Source organism: Mustela erminea, chromosome 14, assembly GCF_009829155.1.
Source record: "Mustela erminea isolate mMusErm1 chromosome 14, mMusErm1.Pri, whole genome shotgun sequence".
In the NCBI taxonomy this organism is placed as follows: Eukaryota; Metazoa; Chordata; class Mammalia; order Carnivora; family Mustelidae; genus Mustela; species Mustela erminea.
The window spans coordinates 9,071,576-9,099,482 of record NC_045627.1 but is presented as its reverse complement, the minus strand read 5'-3'; the positions used below and the strand labels follow the sequence as shown (position 1 = coordinate 9,099,482).

Genomic DNA, 27,907 nt, shown 5'->3' with positions numbered 1-27,907 from the left:
CTGAGACCATGACCTGAGCCGAAGGCAGAGAGGCTTTAACCCACTGAGCCACCCAGGCGCCTGTAAGCATTCTTCTACTGTATTTGGTGGAATCTACTTTCTAGCATTGTAAAAGTGAACGTTATGTGCAGGTTTCAGTTCCCTGACAGCTCTAAATTGCACACTTGCAGAGAACTCAGCTATAATCAGTAAGCTGTGGGGAGTCCCTGACGGGCTCTGACTGCTTGGAGAGCTATCTCAAGAGCCCCAAACTTTCTCGTGCTCGATAGAAGATTGCACTCTCAGCCAATCTCGCACCACGGGTAGCGGGGAAAGGTAGTTCAATTGGTAGCACTGACTGCCCGGACTGCCAGGTTCTGCGCATGCCTGTTTCTGCGCATGCCTAGTTCCGCCCTCTGCCTCTGTGCACTTCCTTCCAGCACTCCCAAACCCCCCATTCTATTCAAGTCTCGCGTGGGAGGCGATTCCTGCGCGGCTGAATGTCCGCGCTTTTGCCGGGCCAGTCCCTCCCAACGAGAAACCGACAGGTGAGCCCGGAAGAGCTGGACAAAGGCCGAGGTGTGGCGCCCTGCTGTCCGGGGTCGCCGGTCGAGTGTAGGGGGTCTGTGCCCAGTACAGTGAAGGAAATCTGCGGCCCGCCCACGGCAGGATGGGGACGTCTGCATCAAGACTAGGGGTCGGAGACCCCACGTGATCGGCCCCTGCGCGGAGCGTGCGGGGCTGTTCGTGGAGCCCCATTTTGGAGGCCGAAGGAGGCGGGGGTGTGCGCGTGCACGGTGGGTGTGCGGAACCCTTGGGTAGGGGGTGGCGCTGCGGGGAGGACGTCTTCGCGTGCGCGGTGGGTGCTTACGTGCGGTGGTCGGGGAAGCGGGGCGCGCCCACCCGGGCTGTGCGGTTACCGCCATGGCTGTGCGGTTACCGCCCGGCCTAGGGGAGACCCGTTCCCTCCGCTCTCCCTTTATTCTTCCTGGAGGCTGAGCTGCCCACTAGCCGTGCCCGTCACTGCATCCCGATGTGCGCTGTTAATCAGTCCTGACTTGCCCTGGCGTTCACGAAGCGTCTTCAAGAATTTTCTGCTTTTGTCTTATTTAACGGAAAAAAAAAAAAGTTAAAAAATTAAAAAAAAAATAAATAATTCCTCTCTTGAAGGTTAGCGACTTGTTCAGAATCACCCTGTTAGTGGCAAGGACTAAGAGTCGTGTCTCCTGACTCGTGAGAGAGAACTGTCTGCTTTTACACGCAAGGAAAAGCAAATTTACATTTACAGTTCCTTTTGAAAAATGGCAACAAACATAGAGAAATTGAAACCTAGACCTTTCCTTAAAGCACTGCTTTTTATAGCTTTCTGCGGAATCACTAACCAAGGGTTTAGTAACAGTAGGGAAATTGATAAACGGGTTAGTCGGAGTATTTTTTGAACAGTTTCGGTGAAGAGTTAATGTTATTTCACTGGGTGTATTGTTTGGTCTGAACTGGTTTATTTAAACATTTTTGTGTGTGTGAGCATCAGGGGAGGCTTAAACTGTTAACTCCTCAGGGAGCAAATATTTACATTTACCCAGTGAAAAACGTTATGTCCAGGAGCTACTACATGATAATATCAGAGTCATGGTATATAAGGGGTGTTTCAGCATCCGAAGGTCGGAGGTACTGACGTTCTTCCTGTCTGTTGGGTGTGTGTAGTTTCTAGGGCAGGAGGATTCTGGAGCTGCTAGGCACGCCAGATCTTCCATGGCCCCTTCCCTCTTGTAACCCAGCACATCTTCAGAGTTGTCTGCTTTCATCCAAGACAGCGGAAAATGAACAAGTCCCAGGTAAGTTATTTGTTCATTCCGACCTTTTTTTTTTAAAGTGGACTTTGTGAGATTTGTAGGATTCCACATGTTAAGATGGGGAAAATTAGTAATTGATAAAAATCTAACTTTACAGAAAAATACAAAGTAACATCAGGAGCAAGGCCAGGTTGGCTTATAGATACATACTGATCATTATATATCTTAGAGTTTCTAAGGTGATCCACAAATACATCTCTGCTGTTTCTGATAACCATGGAAAAAGGAAGACACTGTATTTGGATACAGACAGACATTTTTTTTTTTAAACACAAGAAGTTCTTGAAAGGTACAAGTTTTGGTCTTAACATAGGGCCACATAGTGGATAACCTTCCAGTGACATGTATATATAATATAATATAACATTACATTATATACAATATATATTAATATGTATAAATTATCTAATATATTATATATAACCATATATTATTATTAATATGTATAAATCATCTTATATATAATACATAACATAATTTATACATATTAATACATATATTAATATATGTATTATCACATATATTATTACATATATTATTAATATATACATTTATACATATTAACATATAATATATATAATATAATCTATACATATTAATATATATAAATTATATAATTTTATATATTGTATAATTTATATGTATTAATTATAATTGTTTTAAAATAAATTATATAAATATATAAATATAATAATATATAAATATCATATAAATATAAATCACATAAATATATAAATATATAATTATATATTAACTTTTTAATTAATTATATAATATAATTTATATTATATTATATAATTATAGATTATAATTATATTTTATATATATTATATTATATATTATGTATAATTATTATATAGTGATATATAATGATATAATAATTATATAAATATATGTTATAAATATAATTATATATAATATAATTGTATATATTATAAATATAATTATATATAATATAATTATATATATTATAATTAATATACATATTAATATGTATAAATTATCTTCATGAATCCTGCAGGGATTGCCTAAAGCCATTCCTCACTGAGAGTAAGAGGGTGCAAGACATAGTTAAAGTAGTGCATTTATAATGGTCTTATTTGGTCCTGCTATAAAAGCTGGTATGTTCAGAGGAATGAATGGCCTGCATGCCTGTTAGAATAACTCTCCGTGAGGACTTTAGCCAGCTTGTGTATTTAAAGTTGCACAGCCAGTGGTTCAGAGCTAAATTCTCTGGTAAGTATGTCTGAGCTTCCCAGTCAAATTCTTCCCATAGAATTCTGTCCTGGTCTTTCCCCTCTGCTATTGGGATCTACCCAGGTAAAGGTGACCAAAGATTTAATTGTAATTGTTTTCCTTGAAGAACTGCTGCATCACTCTACTGCAGCTCCTGGGGCAAGTCTTCTAATGCCTCTTTTGTGGAGTCTTCCTCATTGAGCCGTATGGTTCGGTTCCAATTTTTTATCCTTTGTATACTAGCTTTATCATCATATCAATGTGCAAACATTGAAAAGATAGGTAGAGAGTTGAATAGTACTGTTCATTGTTTTGAATACTTCTAGAAATGTATAAATTATCTTCATGAATATGCAATGGACATTTTCCCCCTCAATTGACCAGTAACTTGGGATCTATTCATATATAGTTTAGCCCTTTTATTGCTCTATTTTTCCCACTGTACAGTACACTATATTCTAAATACTATATTTTATTGATAGGCATTTAGGTAATTTCCACTTTTCATTAATATAAATGCTGCTGTGAATATACTTGTTCTCTCTGGATAGATGCAAGTGTGTCTCCAGACTCTGGAGCAGTGCTTCTCAAAGTTAGGTTCTTTGGCCAGAAATGGCAGTATCACCTTGAAACTCGTCAGAAATGCAGATGTTTATGTATGCTTCCAGACCTTCTGGAAGAAAAATTTGAGGGCGAGGCCCAGCAATCCATATATTTTTAAAAGATTTTATTTATTTATTTGACAGACAGAGATCACAAGTAGGCAGAGATGCAGGCAGAGAGAGAAGGAAGCAGGCTCCCCGCTGAGCAGAGAGCCCAATGGCGGGGCTCCATCCCAGGACCCTGGGATCATGACTTGAGCTAAAGGCAGAGGCTTTAACCCTCTGAGCCACCCAGGTGCCCCAGAAATCCCTATTTTTAACAAGGTGTGCATATGATGCTCATGCACATCAAGTTTAAGAATTACTGCTCTATAGTCCAATGATTAGTATTTTTGAGTTACAGGATATGAGCATTTCTAATTTTTCTAGGTAAACTTATTCATTAGAAGACTACTTTTCCTCTCTTCTCTCCAGATATAAAAAGTATTTTTACACTAAGGGGTGAAAACTTTAATTTCCATTTTTCTGGTTGTTGAGTTTTTTTTGACTTTCATAAATCTGGCTTTTTAAGTTCTTTCAGGCTATGGAGTTTTGTAAGAATTCTTACGTATTTTAGGTGGTAATCTTTTTTTTTTAAGATTTTTTTTATTTATTTGACAGAGATCACAAATGGGCAGAGAGGCAGCCAGGCAAAGAGAGAGGGGAAATCAGACTCCCTGCTGAGCAGAGAGCCCGATGGCAGGGCTCAATCCCAGGACCCTGGGATCATGACCTGAGCCGAAGGCAGAGGCTTTAACCCACTGAGCCACCTAGGCACCCCTAGGTGGTAATCTTTCATGATAATTTTTATCAATTTTCTTCTCTCGATATGCTTTGTCTTTTAATATAGTAGTAGTATTTCTGGAAATTTTACATTGTGATACAACCCTTTTGCCTCTTCTATTTTTTATTATTGTTTTCCTGACCCTGGGGGCCTGATGACATTTTTCTGTTTTCTTTTTTCTAATAAGAGTTTTTAAAAATATTTAGTACCTTAATCTAGAATTTTTTTTAGTATAATGTGATAAGGGATCTGATTTTATATTTGAGCATCTCTAAAAAATAAGCAGAACAATAAAAGGACTAACACAATGCACATGAGTGGGAATGCCTGCCGTGTTTCTTCTCCATTATGCACGTTGCTGACTTTGGACTGGGTGGTTTTTTTCATGTTCACAAAGTATCCTTGGAGTCTTATTTTATTGAAAATTAGAATAATTTTTCCAAATGCTTTCTTAACATTTAATGGGAATGATGATATAATTTTTTAGATCTATTATATTTCCATATTTCTTAAAAACTAATCTTTATTTTTTAAAAGAAGCCCTACTTGGTCGAAGAGTGTTACTCTTTTGATGATAACTGTAATTCTGTTTGTCAGTATTTTTTTCCATAACCTTGTCTATAGTATTCTTAATCATTTAAAAAATATTTAATTTGATTTCACTCATATGTGTAATTTAAGAAACAAAAGAGATGAATATATGGGAGGGGGGGAAAAGGAGAGGGAAACAAGCCATAAGAGACTCTTAAGGACAGGACAAACAGGGCTGGTGGAGGGAGGTGGTGGGGATAGACTATATGGGTGATGGTATTAAAGAAGGCACTTGTGATGAGTACTGGGTGTTGTATGCAAGTGATGAATCACTGAATTCTGCTCCTGAAACCAGTATTGCACCGTATGTTAACTGACTAGAATTTAAATAAAAATTTGGAAAAAATATTTAATTTGTTCCTTATTATTCCTAATGGCTTTTCTAATTTGTTTGAACTAATATTTATCACAGATAGTATTTTATTCTTCATGGAGCCAGCTTTTGGTTTTATTGATTTTCACTCTGTTTTTTTCCCTTTAAAAAAAAAAAAAGATTTGGGGCGCCTGGGTGGCTCCGTGGGTTAGGCCTCTGCTCCTGCTCTGGTCATGATCTCAGGGTCCTGGGATCAAGCCCCACATCGGGCTCTCTGCTCAGCAGGAAGCCTGTTTCCTCCTCTTTATCTCTCTGCCTTTCTCCCTCCTTGTGATCTCTCTCTCTGTCAAATACATCAGTAAAATCTTAAAATTTTTTTTTTATTTATTTGAGAGAGTGATCATGGGCATGCCTGAGCCCAGGAAGCCGGGCACAGAGAGAGGAAGAGGGTGTCTTACACAGATTCCATGCTGAGCCTGGAGCCCAGTGTGGGGATCAGCCTCACAAGCCTGAGATCATGACCTGAGCAGAAATCCAGAGACTGATGCTTAACTGACTCTAGCACCCAGGCGCCCCTCCACTGTTTTTTTTTTTTTAAGATTTTATTTATTCATTTGAGAGATCGCAAGTAGGCAGTGGGTGGGGCTGGGGGTGGAAGCAGGCCCCCATCAAGCAGAGAGCCCAATGCGTGGCTCAATCCCAAGACCCTGAGATCATGACCCGAGCCGAAGGCAGAGGCTTAACCCACTGAGCCACCCAGGCTCCATTCCACTGTTATTTTTATTAACTCCTGCTTTTACCTTTATTCTTTCCTTCAGATATCTTTGGTTATAGGATGTTTTTTGTAACTTTTTTTTTAAAGATTTTATTTATCCATTGGACAGACAGTAGTAGTAGACACAAGTAGCCAGAGGGGCAGGCAGAGAGAGAGGAAGAGAAACAGGCTGCCCGCTGAGCAGAGAGCCCGATGCGGGGCTCGATCCCAGGAGCCTGGGATCATGACCCAAGCCGAAGGCAGGGGCCTTAACCCACTGAGCCACCCAGGTGCCCCTTTTGTAACTTTTTTTGAAGATGAGTTTATTGTAAAGCTCTTTGTTATGCCCATGTAAGGATATAATTTCCCTCTACTACTACTTTGGCTGCAGAATCAGTACCAACTATCAATATGTGGTGCTTTTTTTTTTTTTTTTCTACACAGGCTTCCGTTTCCTTTCTGATGCCTTCTTTGATCACTAACCTAAAATGTATTTTATTTTTTAATCTTATTTTTTAATAAAGATTTTTATTTATTTATTTGACAGACAGAGATCACAAGTAGGCAGAGAGGCAGACAGAGAGAGAGAGGAGGGAGCAGGCTCCCCGCCGAGCAGAGAGCCAGATGCAGGGCTTGATCCCAGGACCCTGAGACCACGACCCAAGCCGAAGGCAGAGGCTCAACCCACTGAGCCACCCAGGTGCCCCTTTAATCTTATTTTTATACATACAACAAATGTATTAAAAAATCCACAGATTGTAAGTGTAGAGCCCAGTGAATTACCACAAATCTAATGCCCGCATAACTAATACATAGGTCAGAGCAAACACTGGCAGCACTTCTAAAGCCTCCCTTGTGCTCCTCTCACAATCCCTACCTGTTACTATGCTGGTCATTCATTTGTGTGTAATCAGTGGCTTCAGTGGTAGCGTTAAATAGTGAAATGATGAAGACCATCTGGCCCTGAAGACCTAAAGTATTTGCTGTCTGGATCTTTACAAGGAAGACTTTCCAGATCCTTGGATTAGTTTATTAAATTTATTAATGTTGCCATCTTTCATGTCCTGTTTAAAATTAATTTTCCTACTCTAAGGCCAGATAGATAATCTCCTCTGTTATTTTTAAATTTTTTTGTTTTGGCTTTCACATTTATGCCTGTTTTAATTGACTTGATGTTTACTTTTGTTTGTTTAGAAAATTTTTTATTATTTTATTTATTTTTTTGACAGAGATCACAAGTAGGCAGAGAGGCAGGCAGAGAGAGCGGGGGGGGGGGAGGTAGACTCCCTGCTGAGCAGAGAGCCCAATATGGACCTCGATCCCAGGACCCTGAGATCATGACATGAGCCAAAAGCAGAGGCTTAATCCACTGAGCCATGCAGGCACCCTGTTGAGAAATCTTTTTATCTTTAGGGCATTGCATCTTTTTCAGAACAAGTATAATTTACAGAAATTATAGACGGCAGCTTTTTATCAAATATCAATGTTTAGCAATGTTTTGTTTTGCCAGAATATTATTTCAGTTGTAAAAACCATCTTCAGTTGCAAAAAGTAATCAAAAACCTTACTAGAGGGTGCTTAGGCGGTGCATCTGGTTAGGTGTCTAACTCTTGTTTTCCACTCAGGTCATGGTGTTGAGGTGGGGAGATTGAGCCTCACATTGGGCTCTGTGCTTAGCACAGAGTCTGCTTGAGATTTTTTTTTCTCCCTCTGCCCCTCCTGCTTGTGTGCTCGCTCTCTCTAAAATAAATAAGTAAATCAAGGGGCGCCTGGGTGGCTCAGTGGGTTAAAGCCTCTGCCTTCAGCTCTGGTCATGATCTCAGGGTCCTGGGATGGAGTCCCACATCAGGCTCTCTGCCCAGCAGGGAGCCTGCTTCCTCCTCTCTATCTCTGCCTGCCTCTCTGCCTACTTGTGACCTTTCTTTGTCAAATAAATAAATAAAATCTTTTTAAAAATAAAATAAGTAAATCTTAAAACAAAAAACTCTTTGGATTTAACTTGGTTTTACCAATATCCTAAGAAGTCTTAAGCTGAACAATATTTTAAGTAGGAAAACACGAACTTTTAAATAGTTTGGTATACTGTTTCTGTGGTTATAAACATATATCAACTGGTTTCTTTTATAGGAAATCTGATGAGTTTATCACATCAAGCATTACATAATCCAGGATAAGAGCTAATTACCTTCTAACTATAGTATTCTATGTAACAATTGCAAATATCAAAGGTATTTACTAGCTAATAATTGCTACAAAATTTGAAACAAAATATGTTTACTGGATTGTTTTTCAGATTGCAGCTGCTCCTTAAGGATTTCCTGTAAATAAAATCTCCAAAGCAATTCATGTAGGGCTTAGTTTAGATCAGTACTTTTCTTCTCGTTATCACTCCCCTTCCCATGCCCCACCTCCCTGCAGTTGCACCATATTATTAAAAACATTAAGTGCCTGGGATGTATGCTTCAGAAAGACAGTGATTGAGTGATTTCAAATAACGTGGAGTTCTTCATGTAAAAAAAGATGTGGTTTTTTTTTTAAATTTTTAATTTTTTATTAGCATAGAATGTATTATTAGCCCCAGGGGTACAGGTCTGTGAATCGCCAGGTTTACACACTTCACAGCACTCACCATAGCACATACCTTCCCCAGTGTCTGTAACCCAAACACCCTTTCCCTAACTGCCCCCCCCCCGCCAGCAACCCTCAGTTTGTTTTGTGAGATTAAGAGTCTCTTATGGTTTGTTTCCCTCCCGATCGCATAAAAAAGATGTTTTGTAGTCACAATTACTTCAAAAAGTAATTCTATCCAAATAACCTGGCATGCTATGCTTTAGCAATTAGAGTACCATGGTTTTGACACCTGGCAGTTTATAAGTTATTCAAATGTGAAATGCTAAACGATGTGAACAGCTCTTCTCTCTTTGGAGTGCTACAAAGTTCCAGGTTGACTTTATTTTTCAGATAACATCTTAAGCCCACTTTATAGCATACTAAGTCATAAAGGACAAATCCAGGGAAGGTAATACCTTTCCTAAGTTACAAAACTGTAGCAAATTAGTACAGTACTCTTTAATACAATAAAATTATTTGTTGTTGTTGCTGTTGTTGGAGTTATGTATTACTTTAGTAATAATTTTCACTCCAAAAATGTCATTTAAGTACCAAACAAAACACTGTGGTCTTTAATGGTGGTTTATAACAGAGCAAGTTATTTTATACAAATCAATATCTTTTAAAACTGTAAAACTTTTTCTGTTTTAGAGATTTTACTTAGAGAGTGCGAACAAGTGTTCACACAAGCAGGGGGAAGAGGCAAAGGCAGAGGGAGAAGCAGATTCCCTGCTCAGTGGGGAACCTGATGTGGGGCTTGAACCAAGGACCCTGAGATCATGATCTGAGCCAAAGACTGATGCCTAACCAACTGAGCCACCTAGGTGCCCCTATAATTTCTCTCTCTCTTTTTTAAAGCTTTCCCTAATGCAGGCTCTTTAGGTTTACTGTAGCAAGATAATTATATGTATTTAGGTGGCTCAGCTTTGTTCTGGGGTTAGTCCAAAGCTGGGAAGAGTACTAATGCATGAAAAGCTTTATAGTTCTGCATTAAAGGAGATGTAATATGCCAATATGATTTTCTAGGTCCTTTTCAGAAATTGCTAAATTTTCACATAACTACTAGAATCCTCAGGAATTAGATGGACATTTCAAACAATACTACTTTCAGATGATCCCTTTATTTAGAAATCTGCCACCTCTTTGTTTTGATCAAAAATCATATAGCTTTTCTTCAGCTTATTAAGAAATATCCTACCTAAAATATATTTCTGATTTTTAAATAACAAGTATATATTGCCAGCTTGCAGAGATGTGGGGAGCGGGTGTATCATGTAACAGCTTTCATCCTCATTTTTTCTTACAAACCCTGCCACTGCCATTGGTGTCTTCATGCTCCCTCTTGCTGAAGCTGCCAAGTCTTCAGTCTCAGCATTTAATTGATGTATTACCCATTCCACTGTTTCTTGGCCTTTATTGGCATTTGAAGATACCATGCTTGCCATCAGTCTTTCAAGGTAACTGCTAAGACTGACTCCTTCCTCAGTGATCACAACTTCTTGAGTCAAAATATTTTTTTCTGGGTCCTGGTTTGGTTTGTGTATAAACTGCAGAAACTGTATTTGTAAGTGAAATATTAGTAGATTTAAGTTCCATCATTTTCTCTGCAGAATCAAGTACAGAGTGTTCTTGCACAAATGTTTTAGTTTTTGCTGCAATGTGAGATTTCACATTGGAAGGCAGCCCCTACTCTGTGCTGAGAAGTCTTTGGCTGTACAGCTTTCCAGAGTGATCTGTATGTCTGTCCAGTACATCACCTCCAACCACATTTGGGCCTTTCTGTGTTGCAGCTGTAATAGTTTCCAATGGGTGGTCAAAGACGTGGTCTGAAGTCCAGATCTTCATGGTGCCGGCCACTTGCACAATGTCCCTGGTGTTCACTTTTATTCTTTCTTTTAAATATTTATTTTATTTATCTGAGAGACAGAAAGAACACGAGTGAGAGGATGGCCATAAACAAATCTTAGTAAATTTAGCAAAACCAAAATTGTGCTATGTTCTCTTAGCACAAGGAAATCAAACTGCAAATCAGTAATAGAAAGGCAGTAGAGGGCACCCGGGTGGCTCAGTGGGTTAAAGCCTCTTCCTTCAGCTCAGGGCATGATCCCAGGGTCCTGGAATTGAGCCCAGAGTCAGTCTCTCTGTTCAGCGGGGAGTCTGCTTCCCTTCCTCTCTCTCTCTCTGCCTACTTGTGATCAGTATCTGTCAAATAAATAAAATCTTAAAAAAAGGCAATAGAAAAATACCTAAACACTTCAGAATTAGACAAGACACATGTAAGTAAAGCATGAATAAAAGACAGCCCAGAGGAAAATTTAAAAAATAACATACAGAAAATGTCAGGTATCAGTCTCACTGGAGTTCCCTATATCTCCCTATATGTGATGAGTTGTATTTCTCTTGATACTTGTTTTCTTTTTTGTGATTCTTTTTTAGTATTTTTACTATGATGCATCTTGGCGTGGATCTCTGTTTATCTCAAATGGAGTTTATCTTCTTGAATTTGCATATTATTTTTCTCTTAAATTTGCAGGATTTTGCCATCATTCTTTTGAATGATTTTTCTCCTCTCACTCTTCCTTCTGTTCTTTTGATATTTCCATTATGAATATGTTGGTGCAGGTAGCACTTTTTTTCATTTGTTTGAGGCTTTCTTCAGTTTTATTTATTCTTATTTCTTTTGTGTAAATGATATCTATTGATGTATCTTCAAGTTTACTAATTCGTCTTCTATAAGCTTGAATCAACGAGCCTGTCTAGCAAATTTACAGTGCAGATATTATAATTCTCAAATTGAGAATTTTTGGTTCATTCTTTTCAGTTTGTTGATGTTCTCTATGTGATGAGGGTGCCATCATTACCTTCCTATACTTCCTTGAACATGGTTGCCTTTTGGGGGTGTTTGTAAAAGCTGCTTTCAGAAGTGCTAAGTCTGATATCTGGACTCTTTCAAGGGCAGTTAGCTGCCTGCTCCTTCCCCCATATATGTGAAATTTTCCTCTTTGTCTTATGAATCACAAGACAAAGCTCGCTCTTTCTTTCTTTCTTTCTTTCTTTCTTTTTTTTTTTTTTCCTTTGGACAAAAGGGATATTTTAGATATTTTGTACATAGCCTTATACTGATTCCTTCTTTCTCTGAAAGGGCCTGTTGTTATTTTTCCTTGCTTATTTATTTGTTTAATGACTGGGTTGGATTATTTAAAGTCCTTTCCTTCCACAATGTATGTTTCTAATGACTCTTGTCAGAGGGCTCTGCCTTGGGGGTGCCCAGTGTTACTAGGATGACAGATGGTTTTTCGAAGTGTTAGAAAGGAAAACCTGATGGAACTTGAATGAGAAAAAGATGCACAGTTACAGTCTGTTTCAATATCTCTCTCCTGATAAATAGAAGAACACTGAGTAACCAAATTGACTTAATTGACATTTATAAAATATCCCCTACCCCTACACACAAATAAACCAGTGGAATACACATTCTTTTCAGGAACACGTGAACATAAACCAAGGTAGATCGCATTCTAAGATCTAAAACAAATCTCAATTAATTTAAAAGGAGTCAAGTCATATAAAATATTTTTTCTTACCAGAGTAGAGTTAGATCTAGCCAAATTACAAATCAATAACAGAAAGAGCTGTAAAATTCCTAAATAGTTAGAAAATTAATGGCACACTTTTACATAACTTGAAGGTTCAGAGAAGAATTTGAAGGGTAAATTAGAAACTATTTGAGCTGAATGTTCATGAAAACAGAATTAGTAGGAAATCAACATATAGGAAATTTTTATATTAGAAATGAAGTATGTGTATAGTATTTCATTGATTTCATTATTTTCCTTATGATCTTTATTACTTACTTCTCTTACTGCTTTTGGGTTTATTTCTTACTTCTCTTACTGCTTTTGGGTTTAATTTTCTCTTTTCTAGGGTTTATCCTCTATAGAGAATATAATCCTACATATATGCATATAATTTTGTTTTAAAAATTTTTATCTATTTTGCAGACTACCTTCTTTAGCCGGGGCCTTCCTTGTGATCCATTTCTTCTTGCTTTAGTTTTATTGTCATTTTTTTCTACTCTGTCATCATGCCTTTTTCAATGCTATTTATTAAAATTCCAGTGAAGTCTCTTTTCTCTTTGGGCTCTCTGTCAGTCTGCCTGGACTACTATAACAAAACACCACAGACTGGGTGACTTAAATAACAGAATTTTGTTTTCTCACACTTCTGGAGTTTGTAAAGCCAAGGTGAAGGTGCCAGCAGGGTTGGTTTCTGGTGAGCCATATCTATTCAGCTTGCAGACAGCACCCTCTTGCTGTAGCCTCACATCACTTTTTTTGTGCACATGGTGGGAGCAAGGAAGTTGGTGTCTCCAACTTCTAATAAGGATGCTGTTCCTATCAGATTAGCCCTACACCCTGATGACCTAATTCAACCTTAATTGCATCCTTAAAGGCACTGTCTCCAGATACAATCACATTGGGAATTAGGGCTGCAGCATATGAATTTGGGAGAGGGGCAATTCAGTTCATATCTGGCTCCTTGTAATTTAAGTCTATTCCAAGGTCACATTGTCATTTTTGCAATATTATTCCTCACCTAGATCACTAAGCGTTGTGTCCTTAGTTCCCATATACTCTTGGAGTTCCCTGAGTGGTCCCTGAGTTCCCTGAGTGGTCTGAATTGTCATGTATCAGAACTGACATGTCATCTCAGTATTGCCCCACTCATAGTGGGACTTCCCCTTTCTGGGAATGATTCTATTTACATTTAATTATCTCTGAGTTCCCTCTCTCTTCTTTATGTGTGGTTGCTATAGTATGTAGCTGACTCTTTCAATGGATGTGGGTTTGTTATCAGTTTCTTCTGTATTTAAATGTTTCTTTCCTTAGTGGTGATTTGAATTTAGTAGTACTTTGTATCTCCTAGTTATGCCAAAGTTGTGGGTTGTAGTAGATAATTTTATTTGCTCTCCTTATATTGATCCATACATTTGTTTAGAGGGGAGATGGAGACATTCAGATTTTAATAGGTGCTGTTATTTTTTAGACATCAGAATGCAGATGTACACATTATAATAGCCAGTTTCTGCTCCCTTTTTGCACTGTGCAAGGCTTTTGTTTCTTGTTTTCATTTCTGTTTTTTCATATCAAATTCAAGAGTAGAAAAAAAATTATGTGCTTAAAATTATTTTCTTCTCTGGAGACTAAAAAAGAAATCCAAGTCAGCTATAATATAGGGCATTTGTATATATATTGCATTCTATAAAAAATGTGTTAATATTTCTATGTAAGGTTAATTTTTCTTATTTTTAGAAATCTGGAAAACTGATCATAAGAAAGAAAGAAGCCACAGAAACCAGCCTAAACATGTGTGGGAAGTTGCATTCATCAATAATAAAACACTAACTAAAGAACAAGGTAATGTAGTAGAAAAACCACTTAACTTGGACACAAAGTCTTTTCCTTCCAGAAGAACCCTCTGTCAGTGGGACTCATGTGGAGTGAATTTCAGCTGTATTTCAGAATTGTTTATCGATAAGAAAAACTATTTAGGAAAAAAGACTGATGAATTTAATGCCTGTGGGAAATTGCTACTCAGTATTAAACATGAGAAAACTCATACTAGAGAGAAAAGTGAATTTTTTAAAAATGGGAAAACGTTGAGTCATGATGAGGACCCTATTCATCCTGAGAAGATTCAAATGTTAGAGCAAAATTTTGATTATAATACTTATCAAGAAACCTTCCTTGAAAAGGCAATATTTAGTATGTACAAGAGAGAGATTGCAGAAGGTAATGACTGTGAATGTAATGAATATGGGAGAACCTTCTTTGATAACTCCTTCTTAGTCCATCGGATAAATCCCTCAGAGGAAAATCACTGTGGATTTAGTGGTTGTGGAAAATCCTTATGTATAAAATCTACCCTTTTGAAACATCATGGGGCATATATGTAACACTATTAATGTAATCAAAGTGGGAATAATTTCAGGAGGAATTTATGCCTTTCACGACTTCAGAAACCTCATAAAGGAGAAAAACACTTTGAATGTAATGAATGTGGGAAAACCTTTTGGGAGAAATCCCACCTCACTTGACATCAGAGGATACACACAGGAGAGAAATGCTTTCAGTGTAATGAATGTGGAAAAACTTTTTGGGAGAAGTCAGACCTCACTAAATATCAGAGGTCACACACAGGAGAGAAACCCTATGTGTGCAGTGAATGTGGGAAAGCCTTCAGCCACAAGTCAGCCCTCACGTTACACCAGAGAACACATACAGGTGAGAAACCCTATCAGTGTAATGCATGTGGGAAAACTTTTTATCAGAAGTCAGAACTCACTAAACACCAGAGAACACACACAGGGCCGAAACCCTATGAATGCTATGAATGCGGGAACTCCTTCTGTATGGATTCATACCTTACAGTGCATTAGAGAACTCATACAGGTGAAAAACCCTTTGAATGTCCTGACTGTGGGAAATCTTTCTGTCAGAAGTCACATCTTACACAACTTCCGAGAACTCACATAGGGGATAAACCCTATGAATGTAACACATGTGGGAAAACAGTCTACCACAAGTCAGTTCTCACCCAGCATCAGATAATTCATACAGGGTTGAAACCTTATGAATGTTCTGAATGTGGGAAAACCTTCTGCTTGAAGTCTGACCTCACAGTACATCAGAGGACTCACACAGGGGAGAAGCCTTTTGCATGTCCTGAATGTGGGAAATTCTTCAGCCATAAGTCTACCCTCTCTCAAAATTATAGGACACATACAGGGGAGAAACCCTTTGAATGTCACGAATGTGGGAAAATCTTCTATAATAAATCATACCTAACTAAACATAATAGAACACACACAGGGGAGAAGCCCTATTAATGTAACGACTGTGGGAAAACCTTCTGTCAGAAGTCTCAGCTCACACAGAACTAGAGAATTCACATAGGTGAGAAACCTTATGAATGTAATGAATGTGGAAAGGCTTTCTGTCATAAGTCCACCTTAATTTTCCACCAGAGAACTCATACAGAAGAAAAGCCCTATAAATGTAATGAATGTGGGAAATCTTTCTGTGTGAAGTCAGGACTTATTTTACATCACAGAAAACACACAGGGGAGAAACCCTATGAATGTAATGAATGTGGGAAATCCTTCAGTGACAAATCATCCCTCACAGTACATCACAGGGCTCACACAGGAGAGAAATCTTGTCAGTGTATTGAATGTGGGAAAATTTTTTTACCACAAGTCAGACCTTGCTAAAAATCAGAGATCACACACAGGGGAGAAGCCCTATGAATGTAATGCATGTGGAAAAACCTCTCAAAAGTCAAACCTCATTGTACATCAGAGAACACACACAGGAGAAAAATCTTACAATTGAAGGGGATGTTAGGAGTGTTGAGCTGCACTTCAGCAGCCATTACACAAGAATTCACACTGGCAGAAGCTCTGTTGACATCCTGAATGTTCAGGAACCTTCTTCCACACAAACTGGCCTTATTTTACTCCAAAGTAGACTGTGACAAATGCAGGACAGTCTTGTTAAGTAAAATTCCATTGAATGTCACCAAGCAAATACTGGTATAAAGCGTTACAGATTTTTTTATTTTGTAAAAGTATCTTTGTTTTCTTTTTTAGCAAAAATACAGACTAGGTTATGTCAGAATTTATATTAAAGGGAAACCTTTCAATTTTGGTGTATATAGCTTGAAGATTATTTTTAGAAGTAACACAACATTAGAAGTTGAGTTTTGGGTTTTGATGCTGTATTTATCTTTGGAAAACATAAGAAATTGTAATTTATAGAAGTATATTGTGCCCTGTAAAGCTTTAAAAACCAAAAAAAAAAAAAAAGTAAAATGAAAAAATAGACTTACAAGAAGTTGCAGTCGTACATAGAATTCTCACGTGCCTTCCAGCAAGATTCCTTTGTTGCTGACTTCCACAACCATGGTATATTGTCAAGCACAGGGAGTTGATGGTACCACAGTACTAAGTCACATACAGTCCTTATTCTCACTTCAGTTTTTATATGCAGTTTGTGTGTACGTGTAGTTCTGTGAAATTTTATCACTTAATAGTTTGAGTAACCATCAACATAGCTTACAAAATTGAAAAGGAATCTGGAGTTTCTGTTGCATTAGAATTACAAGGGAATCACGATTTCATCACAAGAAGTTCCCTCGTGTTAATCATACTGCAGCCCCCATTCTGGCAATCATGTGAATATGAAGCTTTTTAAAAGCAGAAATAAACTGAGTAACTAGGGCCACAGCCTTAAATCCTTATGTGAAGCGTCCCTCAAGTGTACAGGATTTGCATATCCACATACGGTACCTTATATAAACTGTGCTTCATATGCATCATGCAACTTAATCTAGTTGTGAACACAGAACAGACACTCCTAATTTGGCAGTTGTTACCATATCAGGCACATCGCCCATGTGTGTAAGGGCTGAGCAGTTTGTAAAAGGAGGCCCACAGAGCTAACTTGTAACCCTTTAGAATGTATAAATCAAAATAGCAAAGTGGCAAGTAGAATGTATTCAGTACAGAGGGATATCTAGTTCCTAGTCTCATTTTCCCCATTCATTCATGGTTCATGTCAAACCAGGAGGTGCCTCGAATGTACATATGTGAGTCCTCTAGTTTTCAGCCCAAATTTTATACAAACCCTCTGCAAGTAGCTGCCCAAGGCTGAGGCCGGTGTAGCCAGAGACAGATCTGAGCCCTTGGAGATTTTTGGCTCTGTAAGAAGGTGGGTTGAGACTGGAGCGGGTGGTGCTGGAGTGGGGCATTTATTGACTAACAGGGTATAAAGGTGGTATGATAAATTACACCATCAGTGAGATTACACAAACAAGGTTACAGAAACAAATGATCTTAACTTGCACAAAGAGTCTAAGCTTACATCTTAGGAAACTAGGAAAAGGAGCTGATTAAATCCAGCATAAACAAAACAAAAGAAATAATACTTCAAGCAGAATTTAGTAGAACCAAAATTTAGTTATTTGAAATGGTCAATGAAATTGATAAACATCTTTGCTAAATTAACTAAGAAAAAGAGAAGATACAAGGTGCTGACAAGAGAATGAGGGAAAGCCATAACAACTGATTCCATGGACATTAAAAGGATAATAATATGGACTGCTCTCTGTCCACATATTTCACAACCTAGATGAAATGAAATAGACCAGTTCCTTGAAAGACACAATCTGCCCAAACTCACAGATCTAACTAGGCATAAAGCTGTTAAAGAAATTGAGTTAATATTTGATCTTCCAAATCAGAGAGTGTCAGGCCCAAATTGTGTTCATTAGTGAATTCTACCAAACACTTCAGGAAGAAGTGATACCATTTCTCTACAATTTCTTCCAAAAAGTAAAAGCAGAAGTACTTCTTACCTCCTTCTGTGAGGCCAGCATTGCTGTAGTACCAAAACGAGGTGGACATTACAAGAAAAGGAAACTGCAGACAGAAGTCTATGTCTTGGAACATAGATGCAGAAATCCTCAACAAGTCATTAGCAAATTGAATCCAACAGTATACATTTTCACACCATGACCGAGTGGGGTTTATTCCAGGTATGCAGTCCTGGTTCAACATTTGATAATCAGTTCATGTAACCCATCACATCAACAGGCAAAAGAAGAAATTACCATATGATCATACCAATAGGTGCAGAAAAGCATTTCACAAAATCTTAACCCACATTCACAATAAGAAATCTCAGCATACTAGGAATACAGGGAATTTCTTTAACTCGGTAAGACATATCTGCAACAGCCCTATAGCTAACATTGTACTTAATGGTAAGAATAGATGCTTTCCCGGTAAGATAAGGAGGAAGGGGGCCCCTTTGACCTCTTTTTCAGCCTCCTTCTGGAAGTCTTTGCTAACACAGTATGACAAAGAAAATAAACTTGGATTTGGAAGGAAGAGATAATAAAACTGCCTATATTCACACATGACATGATTCTGTAGATAGAAAATTCCAAGGAGTCAACAATAGAATACCTAGACACTGGTAAGCAATTATAACAAGGTTACAAGGTACAGTGATTGAATGGTAAAAAGAAATGAGCTCTCAGGAACAGAAGACATGGAGGAAACTTACTTACATGTTGCCAAATGAAGAGAGCCAATCTGAAAGGCTTTACACTTTGGTTTCCATCTATAGTGCATTCTGATAACAGCAGAAGCATGTGGAGACAGTAAAAAGATGAGAGATAGCCAGGGGTTTGGGGCAAGGCAGGGAAGGTTGAATAGGTGGATTGTAGAGGATTTTTAAGACAGTGAAACAATTCTGTAGGATATTTTAATAGTAGATACATGTCATTTATTTGTCAAAGCCCAAAAGTGTAAAACACAAAGGGTAAACTGTGGACTTCAGTTAGTAATAATGTATCAATATTGGCTCATTAGTTGTAACAAATGTACCACACTAATGCAAAATTGGAATAAGGGGACTGTAGCAGTGGGTAAAAGTGAAGGAGGTATATAGGAACTCTGTACTTTCTGCTCAAGAATTTTTTTGTAACTCTAAAAGTACTCTAAAAAATAAAGTGTATTAAACAACCCTGCCTGCATGTAGCAGTGTAGATGAATCTGTGAAGCTGCTTTCTTCTATACTTAAAAAATTAAGAACTCACATTATTCAGGGCAGGAGCCTTCCCTCTTTCCTCTGCTACTCCTTCCCCTGCTGCCATTGTGTACACATCTGATGCCCGATGGTTTTGAGGTGCACATTTATGGTATCCTGTGGCTCAGTTGGTGATAAGAAAAGAGATCCCTTCCAAATCGCCAGAGAAAGTAGCTCAAATGCTCTTCTGATGCAAAACCTTTAGCCAGTGAACCTGAGGTCTGCTCAGCACTGCTGTTTTATCACTACTCCAAGGGTCTAGCCTTGGAATTATGGAGCTTAATGGCTTTGACCCGGGCTATGGACAAATGACCTTACTGTTTGTGAACCCTGACCCCCGGGAAATTGACTGGCATTCCCTGGAGGAAGCGACAACTGCCAAAGAGGCCGACTGCTAGGCTCTGGTGCTTTGCTTTCTTTTTTTTTCTTTTTTTTTTTTTTTAAAGATTTTATTTATTTATTTGACAGACAGAGATCACAAGTAGACAGAGAGGCAGGCAGAGAGAGAGAGAGAGAAAGAAGGAAGCAGGCTTCCTGCGGAGCAGAGAGCCCGATGCGGGGCTCGATCCCAGGACCCTGAGATCATGACCCGAGCCGAAGGCAGCAGCCCAAACCACTGAGCCACCCAGGCGCCCCTGGTGCTTTGCTTTCTGACCACCCAGGTCCGTGCTACAGGTGACGAAAATAGAAACCTGTGACTTTACATGGCTAGAAATCCAAAATACTCTGAGGGAATTTGTACAGAGAGAAAAGAGAGAGAGAAGATGATGGGCATGGTAGAAAAAAAGAGACAACCATAGAGAAGATGATCCATCAACCACTGAGTAATTGGCCAAGCACACTCATGCTGCTCCAGTCTTCTCCCTGTGCCTGTGTTGGAAAGAAATTCTCATCCTCTTGTTTAGAGGGGAAAACACTCATTCTGTGCCTCAGCAAAGGGGATTATTCGAATGCGACTTAAGCCCAGGATCTTTAATCTGTAAGAAGCGACTATTACCATGGAGCAGACCCATGGCCTTGAAGATCCTGACTGGAGGATCTCTGGGGAAGGAAATTTGTAAATTTGATCAGAATAAAGAAAAAAACCCTGAGGTCTATCTAGTGACAACAAAAAGGAAAGATGCAGCAAGAAAGAATGAGGGGGCGCTTGGGTCGCTCAGTGGGTTAAAGCCTCTGCTTCAGACACAGGTCATGATCCCAGGATCCTGGGATCGAGCCCCACGTCAGGCTCCCTGCTCAGCAGGGGTCCTGCTTCCCCTGCCCCCCTCTGCCTGCCTCTCTGTCTACTTGTGATCTCTCTCTGTCAAATAAATAAATCTTAAAAAAAAAGAAAGAAAGAGGGGGAGGAGTCAAGATGGCGGAGAAGTAGCAGGCTGAGACTACTTCAGCTAGCCGGAGATCAGCTAGATAGCTTATCTAAAGATTGCAAACACCTGAAAATCCATCGGCAGATCGAAGAGAAGAAGAACAGCAATTCTGGAAACAGAAAAACAGCCACTTTCTGAAAGATAGGACCGGCGGAGAAGTGAATCCAAAGCGACAGATCTTCCCCGGGGGGAGGGGCCGGCTCCCAGCAAGCGGCGGAGCAACCGCGCACAAAATCAGGACTTTTAAAAGTCTGTTCCACTGAGGGACATCGCTCCAGAGGCTACCCGGGGCAAAGCCCACACGGGGTCAGCGTGGCCTCGGGTCCCGCAGGGTCACAGAAGGATCGGGGGTGTCTGAGTGTCGCAGAGCTTGAAGGTATTGGAACGGGAAAGCCGGCTACAGAGACAGAGCCGACAGTAAGCTCGCAGCTCGGGGTTACCTTGAACGGGTCGCAGGCTCGGTGAGCTCGGAGCGCGGCCGGAGGTCAGGCAGACGGGAGATACTGGGCGCTGTTCTCTGAGGGCGCACTGAGGAGTGCGGCCCTGGGCTCTTGGCTCCTCCGGGCCGGAGACCAGGAGGCCGCCATTTGTATTCCCGTCCTCCGGAACTCTAGGGAAAGCGCTCAGGGAACAAAAGCTCCTGAAAGCAAACCCGAGCGGATTATTCACCCTGGCCCCAGGAGAGGGCGGTGCAATTCCGCCTGGGGCAAAGACACTTGAGAATCACTACAACAGGCCCCTCCCCCAGAAGATCAACAAGAAATCCAGCCGAGACCAAGTTCACCTACCAAGGAGTGCGGTTTCAATACCAAGGAGAGCAGCAGAATTCCAGAGGAGGAGAAAGCCAAGCATGGAACTCATGGCTTTTTCCCTGTGATTTTTTTTTAGTCTTGCAGTTAATTTAATTTTTTTCTTTTTCATTTTTTGTTTTTTTTTTTTTCTCGCCTTCGGGTAATTTTTTTTTTTTTAACTGTTACCTTTTTCTTTTTTAACGATTTTTTACTAGTTTATCTAATATATATATTTTTTCTTTTTTACATTTTTCTTAGGTGTTTTCTCTTTTTTAAATTCTTTTTTTTTTCTTTTTTCTTTTTTCTTTTTCTTTTTTTCTTTCTTTCTTCCTTTTTGAACCTCTTTTTATCCCCATTCTCCCCCCTCACGATTTTGGATCTCTTCTAATTTGGTTAAAGCATATTTTCCTGGGGTTGTTGCCACCCTTTTAGTATTTTACTTGCCCCTTCATATATTTTTATCTGGACAAAATGACAAGACGGAAAAATTCAACACAAAAAAAAGAACAAGAGGCAGTACCGAAGGCTAGGGACCTAATCAATACAGACATTGGTAATATGTCAGATCTAGAGTTCAGAATGACAATTCTCAAGGTTCTAGCCGGGCTCGAAAAAGGCATGGAAGATATTAGAGAAACCCTCTCGAGAGATATAAAAGCCCTTTCTGGAGAAATAAAAGAACTAAAATCTAACCAAGTTGAAATCAAAAAAGCTATTAATGAGGTGCAATCAAAAATGGAGGCTCTCACTGCTAGGATAAATGAGGCAGAAGAAAGAATTAGTGATATAGAAGACCAAGTGACAGAGAATAAAGAAGCTGAGCAAAAGAGGGACAAACAGCTACTGGACCACGAGGGGAGAATTCGAGAGATAAGTGACACCATAAGACGAAACAACATTAGAATAATTGGGATTCCAGAAGAAGAAGAAAGAGAGAGGGGAGCAGAAGGTATACAGGAGAGAATTATTGGGGAGAATTTCCCCAATATGGCAAAGGGAACGAGCATCAAAATTCAGGAGGTTCAGAGAACGCCCCTCAAAATCAATAAGAATAGGCCCACACCCCATCACCTAAAAGTAAAATTTACAAGTCTCAGTGATAAAGAGAAAATCCTGAAAGCAGCCCGGGAAAAGAAGTCTGTAACATACAATGGTAAAAATATTAGATTGGCAGCTGACTTATCCACAGAGACCTGGCAGGCCAGAAAGAGCTGGCATGATATTTTCAGAGCACTAAACGAGAAAAACATGCAGCCAAGAATACTATATCCAGCTAGGCTATCATTGAAAATAGAAGGAGAGATTAAAAGCTTCCAGGACAAACAAAAACTGAAAGAATTTGCAAATACCAAACCAGCTCTACAGGAAATCTTGAAAGGGGTCCTCTAAGCAAAGAGAGAGCCTACAAGTGGTAGATCAGAAAGGAACAGAGACCATATACAGTAACAGTCACCTTACAGGCAATACAATGGCACTAAATTCATATCTCTCAATAGTTACCCTGAATGTTAATGGGCTAAATGCCCCTGTCAAAAGACACAGGGTATCAGAATGGATAAAAAAACAAAACCCATCTATATGTTGCCTCCAAGAAACTCATTTTAAGCCTGAAGACACCTCCAGATTTAAAGTGAGGGGGTGGAAAAGAATTTACCATGCTAATGGACATCAGAAGAAAGCAGGAGTGGCAATCCTTATATCAGATCAATTAGATTTTAAGCCAAAGACTATAATAAGATATGAGGAAGGACACTATATCATACTCAAAGGGTCTGTCCAACAAGACGATCTAACAATTTTAAATATCTATGCCCCCAACGTGGGAGCAGCCAACTATATAAACCAATTAATAACAAAATCAAAGAAACACATAAACAATAATACAATAATAGTAGGGGACTTTAACACTCCCCTCACTGAAATGGACAGATCATCGAAGCAAAAGATCAGCAAGGAAATAAAGGCCTTAAACGACACACTGGACCAGATGGACATCACAGATATATTCAGAATATTTCATCCCAAAGCAACAGAATATACATTCTTCTCTAGTGCACATGGAACATTCTCCAGAATAGATCACATCCTCGGTCCTAAATCAGGACTCAACCGGTATCAAAAGATTGGGATCATTCCCTGCATATTTTCAGACCACAATGCTCTAAAGCTAGAACTCAACCAGAAAAGGAAGTTTGGAAAGAACCCAAATACATGGAGACTAAACAGCATCCTTCTAAAGAATGAATGGGTCAACCGGGAAATTAAAGAAGAATTGAAAAAAATCATGGAAACAAATGATAATGAAAATACAACGGTTCAAAATCTGTGGGACACAACAAAGGCAGTCCTGAGAGGAAAATATATAGCAGTACAAGCCTTTCTCAAGAAACAAGAAAGGTCTCAGGTACACAACCTAACCCTACAGCTAAAGGAGCTGGAGAAAGAACAAGAAAGAAACCCTAAACCCAGCAGGAGAAGAGAAATCATAAAGATCAGAGCAGAAATCAATGAAATAGAAACCGAAAAAACAATAGAACAAATCAACGAAACTAAGAGCTGGTGCTTTGAAAGAATTAATAAAATTGATAAACCCCTGGCCTGACTTATCAAAAAGAAAAGAGAAAGGACCCAAATAAATAAAATCATGAATGAAAGAGGAGAGATCACAACTAACACCAAAGAAATACAAACTATTATAAGAACATACTATGAGCAACTCTACACCAATAAATTTGACAATCTGGAAAAATGGATGCATTCCTAGAAACATATAAACTACCACAACTGAACCAGGAAGAAATAGAAAGCCTGAACAGACCCATAACCAGTAAGGAGATTGAAACAGTCATTAAAAATCTCCAAACAAACAAAAGCCCAAGGCCAGACGGCTTCCCGGGGGAATTCTACCAAACATTTAAAGAAGAACTAATTCCTATTCTCCTGAAACTGTTCCAAAAAATAGAAATGGAAGGAAAACTTCCAAACTCATTTTATGAGGCCAGCATCACCTTGATCCCAAAACCAGACAAGGATCCCACCAAAAAAGAGAGCTATAGACCGATATCCTTGATGAACACAGATGCGAAAATACTCAACAAAATACTAGCCAATAGGATTCAACAGTACATTAAAAAGATTATTCACCACGACCAAGTGGGATTTATTCCAGGGCTGCAAGGTTGGTTCAACATCCGCAAATTAGTCAATGTGATACAACACATCAATAAAAGAAAGAACAAGAACCATATGATACTCTCAATAGATGCTGAAAAAGCATTTGACAAAGTACAGCATCCCTTCCTGATCAAAACTCTTCAAAGTGTAGGGATAGAGGGCACATACCTCAATATCATCAAAGCCATCTATGAAAAACCCACCGCAAATATCATTCTCAATGGAGAAAAACTGAAAGCTTTTCCGCTAAGGTCAGGAACACGGCAGGGATGTCCATTATCACCACTGCTATTCAACATAGTACTGGAGGTCCTAGCCTCAGCAATCAGACAACAAAAGGAAATTAAAGGCATCCAAATCGGCAAAGAAGAAGTCAAATTATCACTCTTCGCAGATGATATGATACTATATGTGGAAAACCCAAAAGACACCACTCCAAAACTGCTAGAACTTATACAGGAATTCAGTAAAGTGTCAGGATATAAAATCAATGCACAGAAATCAGTTGCATTTCTCTACACCAACAGCAAGACAGAAGAAAGAGAAATTAAGGAGTCAATCCCATTTACAATTGCATCCAAAACCATAAGATACCTAGGAATAAACCTAACCAAAGAGACACAGAATCTATACTCAGAAAACTATAAAGTACTCATGAAAGAAATTGAGGAAGACACAAAGAAATGGAAAAATGTTCCATGCTCCTGGATTGGAAGAATAAATATTGTGAAAATGTCTATGCTACCTAAAGCAATCTACACATTTAATGCAGTTCCTATCAAAGTACCATCCATCTTTTTCAAAGAAATGGAACAAATAATGCTAAAATTTATATGGAACCAGAAAAGACCTCGAATAGCCAAAGGGATATTGAAAAAGAAAGCCAACGTTGGTGGCATCACAATTCCGAACTTCAAGCTCTATTACAAAGCTGTCGTCATCAAGACAGCATGGTACTGGCACAAAAACAGACACATAGATCAATGGAACAGAATAGAGAGCCCAGAAATAGACCCTCAACTCTACGGTCAACTAATCTTCGACAAAGCAGGAAAGAATGTCCAATGGCAAAAAGACAGCCTCTTCAATAAATGGTGCTGGGAAAATTGGACAGCCACATGCAGAAAAATGAAATTGGACCATTTCCTTACACCACACACAAAAATAGACTCAAAATGGATGAAGGACCTCAATGTGCGAAAGGAATCCATCAAAATCCTTGAGGAGAACACAGGCAGCAACCTCTTCGACCTCTGCCGCAGCAACATCTTCCTAGGAACAACGCCAAAGGCAAGGGAAGCAAGGGCAAAAATGAACTATTGGGATTTCATCAAGGTCAAAAGCTTTTGCACAGCAAAGGAAACAGTTAACAAAATCAAAAGACAACTGACAGAATGGGAGAAGATATTTGCAAACGACATATCAGATAAAGGACTAGTGTCCAGAATCTATAAAGAACTTAGCAAACTCAACACCCAAAGAACAAATAATCCAATCAAGAAATGGGCAGAGGACATGAATAGACATTTCTGCAAAGAAGACATCCAGATGGCCAACAGACACATGAAAAAGTGCTCCATATCACTCGGCATCAGGGAAATACAAATCAAAACCACAATGAGATATCACCTCACACCAGTCAGAATGGCTAAAATCAACAAGTCAGGAAATGACAGATGCTGGTGAGGATGCGGAGAAAGGGGAACCCTCCTACACTGTTGGTGGGAATGCAAGCTGGTGCAGCCACTCTGGAAAACAGCATGGAGGTTCCTCAAAATGTTGAAAATAGAACTGCCCTATGACCCAGCAATTGCACTATTGGGTATTTACCCTAAAGATACAAACGTAGTGATCCAAAGGGGCACGTGCACCCGAATGTTTATAGCAGCAATGTCCACAATAGCCAAACTATGGAAAGAACCTAGATGTCCATCAACAGATGAATGGATCAAGAAGATGTGGTATATACACACAATGGAATACTATGCAGCCATCAAAAGAAATGAAATCTTGCCATTTGCGACAACATGGATGGAACTAGAGCGTATCATGCTTAGCGAAATAAGTCAAGCAGAGAAAGACAACTATCATATGATCTCCCTGATATGAGGAAGTGGTGATGCAACATGGGGGCTTAAGTGGGTAGGAGAATAATCAATGAAACAAGATGGGATTGGGAGGGAGACAAACCATAAGTGACTCTTAATCTCACAAAACAAACTGAGGGTTGCTGGGGGGAGGGGGTTTGGGAGAAGGGGGTGGGATTATGGACATTGGGGAGGGTATGTGCTTTGGTGAGTGCTGTGAAGTGTGTAAACCTGGTGATTCACAGACCTGTACCCCTGGGGATAAAAATATATGTTTATAAAAAATAAAAAATTAAAAAAAAAAGAAAGAAAGAAATAATTAGGAAGGGGGAGGGTCTTGGATACAGGAAGAGGCGACCACAAAATGATGAAAATGAAGGTCCACGGATTGACCCAACTGGGGGAACATACTTAATTTATACAACAAAGACAAAGTACTTCTACTATTTAGTTTCTGAAATGACTTAAATATCTGCTGAAATGCACCATTGGCAAATTTCCGTGGCCTTAAAACAGGGCTCAGATTACGGCTGTATCTGGGCATTCCACTCAATTTAATCATGTTACTCCTTAAAATCTTGGAGGAGTTACTGAATATAAAATAGGAGTTCCATAGACTAAATATTGGTGTTTTCCTTAAAATTCACTTGTTGAAATCTAAACCCTATTGTGATGGTATCTGGATAAAGTTTGGTTATGAGCATGGAGCCCTCATGAATGGGAGTAGTGCCCTAATAAGACTCCAGAACTCCCTCAGCTTTTTGCCTGCATGAGGACAACCCAGAAAGACAGCTGTTCGTGAACCAGGAAGCAGGCCCTCACCGGACCCTGATACTGCAGGGTGACTTGATCTTGGACTTGCCAGCCTGCAGAACTGTGAGAAATAAATTTCTGTTGTTTATAAGCCACCTGGTCTCTGATAATTTGTTTTAACAACCTGAACAATCTGAGACATTCAGGATAAATAGGTTCATTTAACCTTAACCAACAGAACTGTAGCCAAAGTTCTCCATGGTATAGCACCCTTTGACTTAAAGCACCATCCCACAGTAGGTTCTGATCCAGTGAATAT

The 27,907-nt window shown here is 39.2% G+C and overlaps 2 pseudogenes; one reads left to right on the top strand and one right to left on the bottom strand.

Annotated features, from left to right (window-relative positions):
- Window positions 1-903: 903 nt before the first annotated feature.
- LOC116573589 lies at window positions 904-16,644 on the top strand (annotated as a pseudogene).
- LOC116573562 lies at window positions 9,886-10,626 on the bottom strand (annotated as a pseudogene).
- Window positions 16,645-27,907: the final 11,263 nt, after the last annotated feature.